The sequence below is a fragment of the Carcharodon carcharias genome, chromosome 2 (assembly GCF_017639515.1).
Source record: "Carcharodon carcharias isolate sCarCar2 chromosome 2, sCarCar2.pri, whole genome shotgun sequence".
NCBI lineage: Eukaryota > Metazoa > Chordata > Chondrichthyes > Lamniformes > Lamnidae > Carcharodon > Carcharodon carcharias.
Window position 1 is genome coordinate 164,672,301 of NC_054468.1, and position 18,042 is coordinate 164,690,342.

The 18,042-nt window shown below is 41.1% G+C and overlaps 1 protein-coding gene across 2 annotated transcripts in view; it reads right to left on the reverse strand.

Moving 5' to 3' along the window:
* Positions 1 to 17,098: 17,098 nt before the first annotated feature.
* Positions 17,099 to 18,042, reverse strand: part of papolg (poly(A) polymerase gamma) — a 63,633-nt gene continuing 62,689 nt past the window's right edge. The window contains exon 24 of one of the 2 annotated variants that reach the window (XM_041209637.1): positions 17,099 to 17,986. The gene's annotated coding sequence lies outside the window, so the exon portion shown is untranslated. Of the gene's footprint in view, positions 17,990 to 18,042 lie in introns of both variants that reach the window. The other variant, XM_041209618.1, reaches the window with a different exon arrangement.

Genomic DNA, 18,042 nt, shown 5'->3' on the forward strand with positions numbered 1-18,042 from the left:
CTTGATGTACTCTAGAGTGGGAATAATTTCTCACTATCTACCCTGCCCGTACCTCTCAGGATCTTGAATACCTCTATCTAGTCTTCTTTCAGTCTTTTCTCCAAGGAAAACAGTCCTAACCTCTCCAATCTATCCTCAAAGCTACAGCTGTTTATCCCTGGAATCATTCTTGTGAATCTCTTCTGTACTCTCCCCAATGCCTTCACATCCATCAAGTATGGTGCATAGAACTGGATGCAGTACTCTAGATGAGGCTAACTAGTGTCTTATACAAGTTTAACTTACTCTTGCACTCAATATCCCTATTAATAAAACTTAGGATACCACATGCTTTACTAACTGCTCTCTCAACATGCCCTGCCACCTTCAATGACTTGTGTACATATACACTGAGGTGTCTCTGTTCCTGTACCTCCTTTAGAGTTTCTCCCTTTATTTTATACTCTCTCCACATTCTTCCTGCCAAAATGAATCTCCTCATACTTCCCTGCATGAACTTCATCTTCCATTTGTCTACCCAATCCACCAATATGTCTACGTACTTTTGAAGTTCAAGACTATTCTCATCACAGTTTTCAATCTTCATATCATCTGCAAATTTTGAAATCATGCCCTGCACACCACAGTCTAGGTCATTAATATATATCAAGAAGAGCAAGGGTCCCAACACTGACTCCTGGGGAACTCCACTACAAATCTTCCTCCAATCTGAAAAATAACCATTTATCACTACTCTCCGTTTCCTGTCTCTCAGCCAATTTATGATCCAAGTGCTTACTTTTCCTTTTATTCCATGAGCTAGAATTTTGCACATATGCCTATTGTGCGGCACTGTATGAAATGCCTTTTGAAGTTCCGTATATACATCAACAGCATTACCCTTATCAACCTTCTGATACCTCCTCAAAAAACTCCAGCAAGTTAGTTAATTATGATTTTCCCTTAATGAATCTATCCTGGCTTTCCTTAATTATCCCACACCTAAGTGACTATTGATTTTGTCCCAAACTATAGTTTCCAGAAGTTTCCCTACCACTGAAGTTGTTGGAGATTAATCACACCGAGGCATCATTTCGTATGTAGAAACCCCATTTGTGCACAAGGAAGACAGCACACAAAAGAGCTACTGTACAGTCTTGTAGTAGAATACATGCAGACCTGTTAAAAGCATTTTTACAGCCAATCAGTAAATTTTGCACAAACCTATCTGCTTATTTGCATAAGTTAACTGACCAATCCATATTTCAGTAAATTTTCATTCCCAGCACAACAGATGTTGTGCTTACGCAAATTCTTATCACAATCCTGATTACATTGACCTGAGAAGGAACAAAATGGAATGTCTCAGAGCTCATCCTACAACTGTAGTCAGACAAGATGGTATTGTTTTCAAGGTTGCAGTATTTTTCTCTTAGGCCTAGGCATATAAGTCAACTCCCCCATTTACCCTTTTAGCACTAAATGGGTTCCCTGTAGTTGCCTAGGCCACCACACTTCCTCCGTTTTGTCTTAAAATGACGATCCACCACCCTTAGCCAAGTTCTATGTATCCTAGTCGTGGGCTTCATTCTCAGTGGGGTCCTGATTCCTGAGGAGAGAGGGGGAATAGATAACTGGCTTGCCACCAGGACTCTGGAGGTTCTGTGGTCAGCATACAGAGCGGATGTGGCAGGTCTGACTGAGCTGCAATGCTCGCAGGGCAAGCAAGTCAGGGTAACCAGACAGATTTTTGAAATTGCAAGGCCCAGATTCTTCAGTGTAGTAGCCATTAGAGGTCCAAGTGGAGGTGGAATTATTTGAGGTGAGATTGTATGATCATTGGCAATCACACCCACCCCCCATTAAAGTATGTGAGTCTATCCTCAGATCTCGGGGCCTGCGAAAGACACATCACCTCATTGGCCTTGCACTCCCAAAAGGTAGTCATAGGACCAGACTGGTTGTGAAACCAGAATCGGCCCTCCCGGTAAATATAATCAGCAAGGTAGGCACAGGAACCCAATGGCAATTTGCCCACCCTAGTACTACCCTTGGTATAATTTCTCCTGATGCATAGCCAGGCCAGCTTCTTAACAACCATAAAGGTGGGCTCACGTCTCCAAATGGGCGTTCGATGATCGAGGGCCCCCGTATTACCTAGGGACTATGTAGAATCTGAGGGGAAAGCCAAAAATGCATCTCTGAGGAGGAGGGGTTAACAGGAAAATGAGTACAAATCCAACATTTAGTCTGATTAACTTGCGAGGCTACAGCCTGCATTCGTTGAACCGCAGAATTGGTAGTCCATGCCCCCGCAAGGACCATGCAGGACAGGATCCAAATCAGAGTTAACATTCTGACAGCTCAGTTAAAGTTCCTGCAGAAGATCTTCCATCCGAGGTCAGCGTCCGCTTGACATGCGATGTGTGGATCCACAAGGGTCATCCTTCAACCTTCACGGCCATATGGGTGGTGAGCAGGACTTGGAAAGGTCCCTCCCATCAAGATTCCAAACAGTTTTTTCTCCTGAAGGTCTTTACCAGGACTAGGTCCCCGGGCTGGTATTGATGGCAGTCTTCAAAGGTGGGCTTTTTCTGAGCTTTTTTGTCTTTCCACCGCCCCAGTAGACTGGGGGTGGTATGAGCAGGAAAGGTGATCGTTGCATTGTAAGGCCTTCAGCAGTTCCTTTATCACTTTAGCGATAAAATCTCTGGTATCCCAAACCTGGGTATGTACTCACCCAACAATAATTTTACAACAATAATAGCATCATTCCATCGGGTGGCTCTATCCATTGCGAGAACAAACATACGATAACTAAAACATAATTATATACCATACAGTTAGACATTTGTATAAAGTCCATTTGTAGGTGTACAAACAGGCCCCATGACTGGGGTCCCGTACCAGCAGTCACTGTGGGCGCCTTGCCTGGGTTATGTCGTTGGCAAAGCAGACATTGTGAAGCTATTTTAGCTGCCATGGCGAAAAACCCAGGCGCAACCCACATCTACTGTGCCATTTTGTTCATCCCTCCTTTGCCCCAATATTTTCAACTCTATATAATGTCCTGCCAGGTGTTGACATAGGTATGACAGGTATTACTAATACAATGCCTATTAACATATTACTATTCACTATACATTCAACATTCATTCTATATACGCGTGTCAAACCTCTGAGCTGGCAACTGGTCAAGTCACGATTCTTGTGTCGTGAGAGATTCAATAAGTGCTTGTTAGTTACCCATAAAGGGACTACCCCTTCATTAATCTGTCTTAAATTTTCTCGGGCTTGTTCAGTGCCCAAGATCCATAGGTGCTGCATACATCATTTCTGCTCTCTTCATCTGAAATATCTTTCCCTATTTCAATTAATTTATTGATAGTCCCCGCTTGACTTTCGAGCACGATAGCCAGGCTTTGGATTAACCATGTCACGTCCTGGTCCGTATCTAATTGGGTATCCTGGAACCCCTGTCCCCACTCTAGAATCTCCTTAAGCTTAAAGCTCAGGGTACAAACCTTCTGGTTAACAGTTGCCAGGTTCTGAATTAACCATTGATGTCCCTATACTGAATATCGTAGCAGCATCATTTATCAGGCTGTGCTTAACGCGGTTCCCTCCCAAGCCTGATCGCATCTTGCCATTGAACTGAACTGCTTCAGTCATCAATTGGCATGTCAGTGCCGTATAGAGTGCTTGGGTATGGGTTGAGTACCACTGGGGCAGGACAACACCGGGTACATTCAAGACTATGGGCACCAGCTCATGGTGTACATTATCATGCAAAACTTCTGATTAACCAGTACCAAACCATTCATTGGTCCTGGATGCATAGTCAGACAAGATGGGTCAGTCGGTGTGATTTGAGGGGCTTCAATTATCTCTACTCGGACTGTGGAAGAAAATATGGAAGATGGCTGGGTAGTGGCGGACCTCCCTTGCCCAATCTGAAGCAAACCCTTACTACAATTTGAAAGCACTTGTTTTCCTACTGTTACATTTATCATTCCCTATTGTGCGTTGCATTTGGCACTGTCTGTGCTGTACCAAAGTTCCTCCTGCGGTGTGGGATGAGCAGAGATGTTCCCCGACTTGTTGCCAATACTGATACGCCCATGACCAGGATCATAGGTCTGTGGAGACATTAACATTGGCTCCCGTTCTCTGGGTTACTGCTTGGTCAATTGTCATGTATCTTTAACTGTGTGTAATGCCTCCATTTACTTCTCGTTCTCATATCTACAAGTGCGCATGAATCACCTGTCATAATTACCTCGTATGGTCCATGCCTGTTCACTCCGAGCTCACCTTGACCACCACCTTATTCCCCACTTGGTCCATTGCTGCTCTTTGGATTTGCCTGTTTCTATACCTTTAATCACCTGTCGGTCTCTGACTTCCTTCCTTAACTCATGCAATTGCTTACTTAATTCCTTTACATGGTCTGTATTTTTCCTTTCAGTGGCCCTACATCTCCTCCTCCCACTAAAACACCTTCAGGTAATTGCATGGCCCTTCCTGCTATCAATTCAATGCGGTGAACCTGGTGGTCCTATTTGGTGTAGCCCTAAGGCGCATCAGAGTGCTGGGCAATACTGTGGCCCAGCTCTTGCCTGTCTCCTGAATTGCTTTGGCTATAGATGTTTTTAAAGTTCAGTTCATCCTTTCCACTATCCCTGAACTCTGGGGATGGTAAGGAATATGGAATTTCTGTTTAATCTCCATAAGATTATACACTTTTTTAATGACTCTCCCTGCGAAATGAGTTCCCTGATTTGAATCCATCTGGGTAGGCACCCCCACTCCTTTCAGTTTACTCTCCCCTGCTACTGTCTCATTCAGACCTCAATTCCTTAAACAACTCTACAATGCACCTTCTTATCCTATCTTTCAATGGCTCGGTATCTTCACTTCCAGTGATGGTTCTCTCTGGGAACCGCTTAACTCTGCCTGTCATCAAGGTGTTAATCCTGTGGTCTTACTTTTTGTAGCTTGCAGGCACATTAATATAATCAGTAATACATTTATTTAGCCTTTTTCCAGCTTTCCCTTTACCTGTATCCATCTTGTGGTAAATTGTTAAGTATTATTTCTCCTTACATTTCAATTCCTGAACAACAGATTCCACATAGTTTTACCTCTAAGTTTTTTTTCCCCTGACTATGATCATCCTAAGATTCTCTTGAGTTCAGTTTCTCTATTGTCACCGACGATCTCTGTCTCTAGATGTTTGCTTATCTTCCCCTGTGCAGTTCCAATGCCTCAGTTGATGGCCAGATTATCAAATTCATTTCCCTTAAAACAGTTTGTACATTATGTCCTCTTTCCCTAACTCATTCTCTTACTTGCCTCATACTATTTTACACATGCAACAGCTACCATCTTATCGTGTTTAGGTTGCCTGGAGAGACTTTAAAATAAATAAAATATTCTCATAGCAGTTTTAAAAACAGAAATCAGGTATTGACATGTTTTGCTTCTTTATCTTCTTCTCAAACATTTTATTGTCTCAAAAGTAACCCACTAAATTGTGTCTGAACCTTTTCTTTTAGAATTATCTCAGATTCATTAACTCGGCCAAAAATGAGATTTCTGCCAAACCTTGTCAAGGTTTCGAGTTTAGTTTCATATTTGGGAACAGACTTTACAAATATGAAAGCTTGCAGCATTTGAATTAGTGCCAATTGTCAAACCTTTTAAAATGAAATTTCTCAGAAGGGAATTTATCAAGAACCAAACCTCAAATTTTAAACTTTGTAAGAAATGTAATTTACACTATCAAAATTAAAACTACCTCTTTCTTATGTGTATTGATTTGTATCCAAGTTATAATTTCCGTATATTTATCAACACATTCTTTATCTTAGATAGCATCCTAGTGATTCAGAAGTAACCTGTTAAATTATACTGCACTTTACATCTCAAGATTGTCCCAAATTCAAATTACAGTGCTGTTGGGATGCAGATTTCCTTTAATATTTAATTAATCTCTTCAAAATAAACCCCTTTTTATCCATTGGAACCATCAAGATGTTGTGTTTATGTCTTTTGGTTTTCCTAGAATCCTTCTGAATTTCAAGTAATTTTTTTTCTCAGAATTTTAGAATATGAACTCGTATGTATCAATCCCAATCAGCTTGGAAGCTGATGATGAGGGTTATTCCTTACTAGTCTGCAAGGGGGTGGCACAAGGGTTGGTTCACCTCAAACAAAGGCAAACCTTGTTTTATCTTTACACAACTTCAAATTATGATTTTTGCCAGAAATCTCAACTCAAACCTTATACTCAAAGCTTTGGAATGTTTGAATAAACTTTCCATTTAATCTAATATGGGGCTTTTGACTCTAAAGTGCTCAACTACACACACAAAAGACAATTCAGGGAAGAAAACACATTAAGTCTCACATACAAATGCTTCCTTGCACACAAACACATATATAAAAGGTATGTATTCCTATAATATTGAACTTAACTCTAAACGAAGCTTCAAGTAGTAGTGGGGGAATAAAGGGATATTGAAGGCTCCACCTATAGGGAACTTCAAACTGACATTTTCTCTGCTGCTGCTTGTCAATTGCTCATTAACCTCCTAGGGTACTCTCTCTCTCTCTCTCTCTCTCTTCAGCACAAACAGCTCTTGTAACTTAGATCAATTCATTTTTTTTTTAAGTGCAGAAAATTCAGAAGCGGACCTTTCGGGTCCGTAATGGACATACATATAAGCACTTGGGGTTCCCTTTGGAGGGGGAACCTGGGGTTTCTTTGATACCCTATTACCCATTTTCTATCTAATAACTAAAAAAGGCCAGTCTTTGGCAGGTCCTCGACCCCTAATCTACTACTAAGGTACTTTCACCAATCAGTCCACTCACTCTCTCAAGGGATCCTGGACCCCGAGCCGCAATCACGTACACACACAGCGTTCCAACTCCATGGGCTATCGACCCCGAGTATATTCTAAACCTAAACTCCAGGAGCTCCTGCCCCGAGTATATTCTAAATCTAAACTCCAGGAGATCCAGCCCCGAGTATATTCTAAAGCTAAACTCCAGGGGCTCCAACCCCGAGTATATTCTAAACCTAAACTCCAAGGCTCCAACCCTGAGTATATTCTGGCCAGAGCAGTACCAAACCGTGACAACTAATCTCCTAAACACTTAAATAGATGACTTACCCTAAGAGTCAACCACAGGCAGGCGAAGGCAGATTGTGGGTCAATGAACCCCAGAAGCCCAAATTGGGCTGCTGCGGACTGAGGAGTCCTTGCACTGCAAGGTCCTAACGCTGGCGCTCCGTGACCCTAGGGTCATTTTGATGGGACCTCCAAGAAACTGTCAGAGATTAATCACACCGAGGCATCATTTCATATGTAGAAACCCCATTTATTGCTTGTGCAGAAGGAAGACAGCACACAAAAGAGCTACTGTACAGTCTCATAGTAGAATACACGCAGACCTGTTAAAAGCATTTTTACAGCCAATCAGTAAATTTTGCACAAACCTATCTGCTTATTTGCATAAGTTAACTGACCAATCCATATTTCAGTAAATTTTCATTCCCAGCACAACAGATGTTGTGCTTACGCAAATGCTTATCACAATCCTGATTACATTGACCTGAGAAGAAACAAAATGGAATGTCTCGGGGCTCATCCTACAACTGTGGTCAGACAAGATGGTATTGTTTTCAAGGTTGCAGTATTTTTCTCTTAGGCCTAGGCATACATTCAACTTCCCCATTAACCCTTTTAGCACTAAATGTGTTCCTTGTAGTTGCCTAGGCCACCACAAAGTCAAACTGACTGTTCTGTAGTTGCCAGCATTATCTTTGCACCCCTTTTTGAACAAGGGTGTAATTCGCAATTTTCCAGTCCTTCGGCACCACCCCTGTGTCTGAGGAAGACTGCAACGTTATCACCAGTGCCTTTGAAATTTCCACTCTCACCTCCCTCAGTATCTTGGCTGCATCTCATCCAGTCCTGGTACCTTATTAATTTTATGTAAATATAGCCTTTTGAATACCTCCTCCTTCTCAATTGTAAGTTCCTTGAGCGTACCAGTTACCTCCTCTCTCACCTCGGCCTGGATAGCATCCTCTTCCTTTGTAAAGACAGATGCAAAGTACTCGTTTAATACCTCCACTCCTTCTCCTGCCTCCACATGCAAGTCTCCTCTTCTATCCCGAATTGGCCCTACCCTTGCTTTTACCACCCTTTTATTATTTACATGCTTATAGAAGACCTTGGAATTCCCTTTTATGTTAGCCGCTAGTCTCTTTTCATGCTCCTTTCTTGCTTTTCTGATTAGTTTTTTTCACTTCCCCTCTGGTCCTTTTATATTCAGCCTGATTCTCCATCGTATTTTCTACCTGACGTGTCATATATGTGCTTCTTCCTTTTCATCTTTACCTCTATCTCTCTCTTTGAAGATTACTAACAGAGCAAGAAAAGGCACAGGATTTCATCCAAGTACTTATAAAAGTACCAAATGTTTCTCATGTTTTTCAGGTTTCATGGCCAGTTAGTGAAATTAATGATTTAAAACATTCTACATAACTATGTTCTGCTTACTTAATTCTTAAAATACCTCATCTCCCAATATTGAAATTTTAAACTGCTGTACAATTTCTCCTATTTAACTTCAGGTCGCAAACCAGGTTCAAAATAGGACCGTCCATGGAAGTTATTGAAGGAGCCTAATGCATTTCCATTGTCAGACTAAATTTATTTTATGAGGAAATGTTGAGCCTATCCTCATCAGAGTTTAGAAGAATGAAAGGTGATCTTATTGAAACATAAGGTTCTGAGGGGACTTGACAGGGTGGATGCTTAAAGGATGCTTCCCCTCGTGAGGGAATCTAGAACGGCAGGGGGAGGGGGTTGGTGGTGGTGGGGTGGGAGTGCAGAGTTTCAAAATAGGGCATCTCCCATTTAAGATGAAGATGAGGAAGAATTTATTCTCTCATAGGGTCATTAATCTTCGGAATTCTCTTCCACAGGGGGCAGTGGAAGTTAAATTTAGTTTGTGCTGAGGTCTCTAGTCCATTTTTCTCTCTTTTTCTTAAAAATAGCTTGTTAAGTATAAGATCGATACTGGTATAAAAAAAAATAATTACAATAAAGTATAAAGAGCAGGGGATTCTTCAAGTGTAAAGAGCAGGGATACTACAGTAATTAATTAATATAATATGATAGTGATAGCAGGATGGGTGATGTGTTGCTGCTGCAGCATATGGGAGCTGCTGGACACCAAGGTGATCCAGACCGAACAAATCTGTAATAAAGGTTTGCAGCTCAAGGAACTTTGGATTCAAGTTGGAGCTGGAGTCTGAGCTGCTGACTTTGCGTCATATCATGGAGGGGGAAAGTTACCTGGACACTTTGCTCCAGGAGGTGGTCACACCCTTCAGATTGGGTAATTCAAATTTGGTCTATGGTCAGGGACAAGAGGATGTGACTGCAGCTGAGGCAGGTATGAGGACCCAGGGGGTAGCATTCAAGGAGCCATGCCCCTGCAACTATCCAACAGTTACAAGGTTCTTATAAGCTGTGTGGACGAGAGCGGGACTGCAGGGAGGATGAGTGAACTGACCACGGCACCATGGTACAGGGAGCCATTCAACTTGGGGGGAGGAAATGGGACCACAGTAGTGGTAGGGGACAGTATAATTAGGGGGAACGATACTGTTCTCTGCAGCCATGAGAGTCCTGAAGGCTGTGTTGCCTGCCTAATGCCAGGGTTAAGGACATCTCCTCAGGGCTGGAGAGGAACTTAGATGGGAGGGGAGGGATCCAGTTGTTGTCGCCCATGTTGGTACCAATGACACTGGTTGACTAGAAAGGAAGTTCTGCTAAAAGAATTTGAGCAGTTAGGAGCTAAATTAAAAAAGCAGAACCTCCAAGGTAATAATCTTGGGGTTACTACCTGAGCCAAGGCCAAAGGGTAAATAAAGTCAAGAAGTTAAATGCATGGCTGTGTGGGAGTAATGGGTTTCAGTTCATGTGGCACTGGCACCAGTACTAGGGTAGAGGAAGCTGTTCTGGTGGGGTGGGTTTCACTTGAATCGTGCTGGGACCAGTATTCTGGCAAATCAAATAACTAGGGCTGTAGAGAGGGCTTTAAACTAAATAGAAGGGGGGAGGGGAACGCGTTGTTCTGGAGAGGGCAACAAAGCAAAAGATTATGGCAGCCTTGCAGGGCAGTTATTTAGGTAATGATACCAAGAATGTGACAGGAAGGGACAGAGTGTACAAACATAAAAAAACAGCAGCTAATAGGGTCAAAGGCGGGGGGGGGGGGGGGGGAATGGTAAAAAGGCAAAATTAATGGTTCTTTATTTAAATGCACATAGTATTCTGAACAAAATAAATGAATTAACGGCACAAAGAGAGATTAATGGGTATGATCATATAGCCATTACGGAGACGTGGTTACAAGGAGATCAAAGCTAGAAACTAAATATTCAAGGGTATGAGAGTTTTTGAAAGGACAGGCAGGAAGGAAAGTGTGGTGGGGTAGCTTAGTTAGTACGAGATAGAATAAGTACGATAGCAAGAAATGGTCGTGGATCAGAAGATGTAAAATCCATCTGGGTGGAGGTAAGAAATAACAAGGGGAAGAAGACACTGGCAGGAGTAATCTATAGGCCCCCTAACAGTAGCTATGCTGTAGGACAGAGAATAAATCAGAAGATAATGAGGGCATGTAAAAAAGGCAATACATTAATCATCGGTGGCTTTAATCTTCATATACATTGGGAAAATCAAATTTGCAGAGGTAGCCATGAGCAAGAATTCATGGAATGTATTTGGGACAGTTTCCTAGAACAATATGTTGAGGATCCAACCAGGGATCAGGCTATTTTGGATCTAGTAATGTGCAATGAGGTAGGTTTAGTAAATCTCAGAGTAAAAAGTCCCCGAGGAAACAGTGACCATAACATGGTAGAATTTAGCATTCAGTTTGAGTGAGAGAAACTTGGGTTGGAAACAACTGTGCTAAACTTAAATAAGGGTAAATACAAAGGAATGAGGGCAGAGTTGGCTGGAGTGGACTGGGTAAGTAGTTTAGCAGAAAACATACAAAAACAAAAATTGCTGCAAAAACTCAGCAGGTATGACAGCATCTGTGGAGAGAAAGAGTTAACGTTTCGTGTCCAGATGACTTAGTTGATGAACAATGGCAGACATTTAAGAAAATAGCTTATGACTCACAACAAAGATATATCCCAGTGAGGAAAAAGGATTCTCGGAAGGGGATAAGCTCAACCATGGTTAACCAGGGAAGCTGAGGATAATATCAAATTGAAAGAAAAAAACATACGATGTGGCAAAGAATAGTAAGCCAGAGGATTGGGAAAGTTTTAAAAACCAACAAAAGATGACCATAAAAATAATGAAGTGGAAGAAAATAAACTCCGAGGGTAAACCAACAAGTAATACAAAAAAGGACAGTAGGAGCTTCTTTAAATATATAAAAGGGAGAGGCCAAAGTGAACAGAGGCCCCAAAGAGAATGAGGTTGGTGAAATAATAATGGGGAACCAGGAAATGGCAGAGGAGTTGAATAATACTTTGTATCAGTCTTCACGGTAGAAGGCACTAATAGTATCCCAAAAATACTAAATAATTAAGGGGCAAAAAGGTGGGGGTGGGGGGATAAATACAATAATTATCACTAGAGAAAAAATACAAGGAAAACTCATGGGACTAAAGGCCAATAAGTCCCCTGGACCTGATAGGTTGCACCCTAGGATATTAAAGGAAGTAGCTACAGAGATAGTGGGTGCACTGGTAGGAATCATCCAAGAATCCTTAGATTCTGGAAAAATCCCAGAGGATTGAAAAACTGCCAATATAACACCCTTATTCAAAAAGGGAGACAAAAAGCAGGTAACTATAGGCCAGTTAGCTTAACATCCTTCATTGGGAAAATGTTACTGTCTATTATAAAGGAGGTAATAGCAGAGCATTTAGAAATGCATAATATAATCAAGCAGATTCAGCATGTCTACATGAAGGGTAAATCATGCTTGACAAATTTATTAGAATTCTTTGAGGTGTTAACAAGCAGGATAGATGAAAGGGAATCAGTAGATGTATATTTGGATTTCCAAAAGGTGTTCGATAAGGTTACTTAATAAGTACGCCCATGGTGTTGGATAATGTATTAGCATGGATAGAGGTCTGGCTAACTAATCGAAGACAGAGTGTTGGGGTAAGGGAGGCATTTTCAGGATGGCAACCTGTAACTAGTGGAGTGCCACAGAGATCAGTGCTGGGGCCACAATTATTTACAATATATATTAATGACTTGGATTGAGGTAAGTGAATGTACTATTGCCAAGTTTGCAGATGACAAAAATAGGTGGGAAGGCAAGTGGTGAGGATAACACAGTCTACAGAGGGTTATAGACAGGTTCAGTGAGTGGGCAAAAACTTGGCAGATGGAATTTAATGTTGGAAAATGTGAGGTTATGCACTTTGGCAGGAAGAATAGAGGAGCTGAATATTATTTAAATGGAGAAGGACTGCAGAAAACTGCAGCACAGAGGGATTTGGGAGTCCTCATGGATGAATCACAAAAGCTTGCATGAAGTTCAGCAGGTAATAGGGGAGACAAATGGAATGTTGGCCTTTATTTCAAAGGGAATGGAGTGTAAAAATAGGAAAGTCTTGCTAACACTATACAAGGCACAAGTTAGGCTACACCTAGAATACTGTGAACAGTTTTGGTCTTCTTAGCTAAGGAAAGATATACTGGCATTGGAAGTAGTCCAGTTCACTGGGTTGATCCTGGAGGGATTTTCTTATGAGGAGAGGTTGAGTCGGTTGGGCCGGTACTCATTGGAGTTTAGAAGAATGAGAGGTGACTTTATTGAAACTTAAGATTCTTAGGGAACTTGACAGGGTAGATGCTGAGGGGTTGTTTCCCCTTGTAGGAGAGTCTAGGACCAGAGGACATAATTTCCGAGTAAGGGGTCACCCATTTAAGACAGAGATGAGGAGGAATTTCTTCTCCCAGAGGGTAGTGAAGCTGTGGAATTCTTTACCGCAGGAGGGTTGTAGAAGCTGGGTCGTTAAGTATATTCAAGGCTGAGATAGACATTTTTAATCAGTAAGGGAATCAAGGATTATGGGAAAAAGGCAGGAAAATGGAGTTGAGGATTATCAGGTCATCCAGGATCTCATTGAATGGTGGAGCAGACTCAATGGGCCAAATGGCTTACTACTGCTCCTACGTCTATTGAGCTTCTTGAATGTTGTTGGAGCTGCAGTCATCCAGTCAACACGCTCCTTATTTATGTTTTGTACGTGGTAGAAAGGCTTTGGGGAGTCAGGTGAATCAGTCACCACAGAATACTCGGCCTCTGACTTTTCTTGTAGCCACAGTATTTATGTCGCTGGTTCAGTGAAGCAAACACTACACCCTTGTCTTTTGCACTTATGGGCTAGGCTCTGCCATCACTGAGGACCAGAATGTTCCTGGAATTTCCTCCTCTGTTAGTAGTACAATTGTCCAGCATTCACGGCTAGATCTGACAGGACTGGACATTTGATCTGAATCTTTGGTTGATGAAATGCTTCGCCTTCCATAGCATGTTGCCTCCACTGTTAAACGTGTATGCAGTCCTATTTCGTTTCGTCAGATTGACACCTCATTTTCAGGTATGCCTGCTGCTGCTCCTGGCATACTCTTCTACATGGCTCATTGGAAATGGTAGTGAGGGGTACGCTTATCCAGGTTACAGGCTGTGGTTGAATACAATTCTGCCAATGGCCCACAGCACCTCATTGATACCCAGTTTTGAGCTGTTAAGCTGTTCTTAAATCGGTTTCATTTAGCACTGGTAGTTTCAAATAGCATAAAGGATGGTGCCCTCAGTGTGAAGATGGGTCTTTGTTTGTACAAGGTTGCGCAGTACTCTTACCAATGTCATGCACCTCTAACAGGTAGATTGGTGAGTACTAACTACAAAACTAAGGCAATAGCTGGGAACTTTATATGACAAGCGGCTCATTCCCAGCGCCCCCCCTCCCCCTCCTCCCCTCCCCTCTCAACAAAATCTCCTCCTACCACCTAAAAGGCTACGATGGAATATGCACCACTTGCCACAGCCACAATACTAAAACAGCATCCAGGACAAAACACTACCCAATTGATGCTCCTGCCACTAGAATCAATACCCATTTCCCTTGCTTGTGCAGCTGCAGCATACCACTATAGGATTAACTTGGGTTACTTTAACAGCATCTTGCAGCTCACGACCTCAATCTTCATGGACAAGACCAGCGATATCATGAAAAACAGTATCTCCAAGTTGCACACAATTTCAACTTGAACATAATGCAATTTGTTTGCCATGGATTCATGGCATAATTTTATCCTTATAAAACACCAAATCCTCTGAATTGCCTTGGCATGCAAGATTTACTGGTACTTGTTAAAAGTATAGAATCTATGATGGCTTAGCAAATAAATGCATTATGGGATGTGGTAGAGTGAGCCAGAAGAATCAGAAAGATCTTCTGATTCCTGGTGTGTGGTCTCAGCTAGAGAAGGGGACCGTTAAAATTGGCATTGGTGCGATTGGTTTTTTTTTTGGTGGGTGTTGGGGTGGCGAGAGCAGGGAAATAAACCAGAACCTCTCCTCTCTGCCACAATTGATTTCATGACCAAATAGTAAATCATAAATGATCCTAGGTGGACACACATCAAAAGTGAACACATAGCAGAGATGCTTGTGAAAGAATATCCCTCCATGTCAGAAAGGAACTCTTAATTCTTTGCCTTATGCAGATCAGTTTAGCTCTGAGTCAGCAGATTTGTCTCAAAGTTAAAAAGGTTGTGGGTTTGAGTTATTAAACATTGTGAAGATAAAGGTAAGCACCTCTCACATAGCATTGAGAGCTAGAAAATTAAGCTAATGTCTAGATTAAGCTTGATGTTTAAAATTGTGGAATGCCAGCAGAGTTGATATTTTGGAAGATTAAATGGACCATAGAACCTTCACCTGAACTTGCAGTGCTAATCAATTTTGACATGGTCAGCTTGCAAAGTCATCTGCACTCTTATAATACATCAGATTCAACTTTGACATGACCATCAAATGTTAGCCTTCAGGATTGGTTTTAATCCAGTAGGGATGTTTCATACTTAAAAGTTTATTGCAATATTGTTCAATTGCCATGATGGCATTCTCAAACCTTTTATCATAAACTCAAACTCCTTTACCTGATCTCCTGAAGGAAAGTGACATTGTCTTTGATCAAGGTAAGCCATTCACCAAACCTTCAAAAAGAAAAAGGACTAAAAACTTGCATATTGTGAATGCAATTTCCTCCTTTTAACAGGCAGCAGAACCTATATTCACAGTTATTAGTACATTAGTGCTGGAGGAAGGAGCTTGTAGGTTCAAACTCCATTCTAGCAACAGAGCATGATACAAGCTGAAAAGCTAGTGCAATACATTCACAGATACTGTCTTTCAAACATGATGTTAAAATGAGGCCCCATAAAGTGGATATTAACTATTCCTTGCTGCTATTTTAAGAGCAGGGAGTTCTCCCAGGGTTTTGGCAAAAATTCCCCTTTCAATCAAGATTTAAAAAATTAGTCTATTTCACTACTGTAACGGCAAATGCTGTGTACAAAATAGATCTCACAGTTGGTTACAAATCAGCCACTGCACTTCAAAAGTAATTTGTGTACAGCTTTGAAATCAATTCCTGTTTCAAGTCAAAATCCTGAAGGTTTAACTTTCTGGACAAAAATGACCAAGTTTCTGTATTTTAGGTTATTGTTTGCCTCTTCCTCATCCTTAAGATATATTAGGGTAATATTTGCTGTGCAAGACCCAAACTGCTGTCATTTCAAAAATATTTCCCAAGCAGCTCAGCATTTACTCACTTAATGGGTTTTCATTTTTAATCTAATTATATTTTATATTTCCCAGGTGCATTAAATTCCTGGTGGAAACAGAATTTACCAGCAGCAAATGCACTTCCCTTACCTCAACCACCTAATATTCTATTAAGTTATGTAGGTATGGTAGTATAGTATGTATGGTAGTCAAGTAGTTATGTTACTAGACTAGTAATCCAAAGACACAAGCTGAAATCCCACCATGGATGCTGGGGAATTTAAATTCAAAAGAAATCTGTAATAAAAAGCAGATATCAGTAATGGAGACCACAAAACTACTGGATTGTCGTAAAAACCCTAATGCCCTTTAAGAGACGGAATCAACCGGCCTTAGTGGTAGGTGTCTGGTCTACATGACTCCCTTTAACTGGCCTTACCAGTAGATGTCTGGTCTACATGACTCCCTTTCTAAAATGGTCAGTTTCAGGAAGGTGGCTCACCACCACTTTCACAAAGGCAATTAGGGAAATAAATGCTGGCTTTAGCAGCGACACCCACTTTCCATGAATATTATTTTCTCCCTCAAAAGGGTGCTATATTAATGTTGCATTTGTTTCTTCAGCTAGACTATTTTTTTAAATTAACAACCATTACCCCTTAAATTCCCATCCTTAAAATGAGTCAAAGCATTCCCTTATGAATTATATCAGTTAACTCCCACCTATTACTACGCATCCTCTTTACGCAATACATTGGATTTCAGTAGCTAATAAACTGCCCTGGTGCCCCAAACAAGCAATGTCTAGATTGAATCATAGCAATTATTCCTCCATTGCCCCAAGAGCATGCTTTTCCCCCAACTTACTCTTAAGCTAATTTGGGATCTGGCTGGTACTTGTTCAATTAGTTTACATTGCAATCATATTCCTCAATTTCCTGTTCTTTTAGAATTTAATGTATGCTTCTATGATGTTCCCTTCTTAGATTTCATCACTTACCTTTGATTTCTATGCATCAGGTTCCATCTCCTTAAATTTGGCAAGGATACAGAGAGAATCTTTGGTTAAGAGGAACAGTCCCTTTACTTCCAACAGGCCTTGCAAAAAGATGTTCCCAGATCGACAAGATTTCCAGAAATTGTAGGCAGAAATTCATTCATGTAACGCTACTTCTAGCTTGTTCAATATCAAAGAGGAAGAACACTGTGCAAGTAACGCAACGAATCATAACTTATCACAACATTGGGAATCTTCTGTTGCTTAAGATTTATTGAAGGATTAAATTATTTAGGGATGGATGAGGCATTGCATTTTATCTTATTCCCTCCCCAAATAACTTTAAACAGTATCATAAGTAAATTCACATGTTCAACTACTAACACATAGTCAGCAGTACAATTCAAAAATTGACCCCCAGAAAGGGTGTGTGATATTAAGGAGTTCTTGACAAGGAGTACTTAGGTCTTGACAATAGCAGAAAAAGGTGTAGCCATCAGCATTCACCTGCAATAAAGTTACATTAATTTTCTACTACAGGCTCTCACTCTTCCTTTCCTAGCTTAGGCCACATGTGCAACTCTCTCTCATTATTGTCACAGCTCAGTCGCTTCCAAAACACACTCATTACATTTCCCTCTTTCCAGACTCTCTTTTTTCAACTTTACTGAGAAATTTAAGTGTGGCATCACAGCCCACATCTCTAGAACTTACCAAGCAAACTGTGGGCTTATTAAAAATTGTGACAGCTCATTCAAGGACAACACAAGTTTCTTTCTCAAATGTTTCACAATACTCTGCTCAAGGCTCTCACGAGAGAAGTCAACAATAAGAGAAACAATTTGAATTTGCATCCAAAATTAAAAATATGCAGTGTATTATTCACGATGAAAATTTGTAGTTTTCCCAAAGGAGAAACCTCTAGTTCACAGCACTTAAAAAAAGTGCAATATCATATGTTGGAAATTTGCTTGAATGGGAGGAGTTTTAGAACTCATTGTAGTCTCATTAATGAAGGATGATCAAACCAAGGTAACTCGTAAGCTGAAGCTGCAATGGAAGGAGGAAAAGTTGCCGCTATGACATCCATGTATCCAAAGTATCAATCTACAGGGAAACACCACCTGGATGTGCAAGGTAGGCCTGCTGTTTTTAACATTGAAAAGAAACATATTAGTGATGTGGCTTTAAGATTTGCA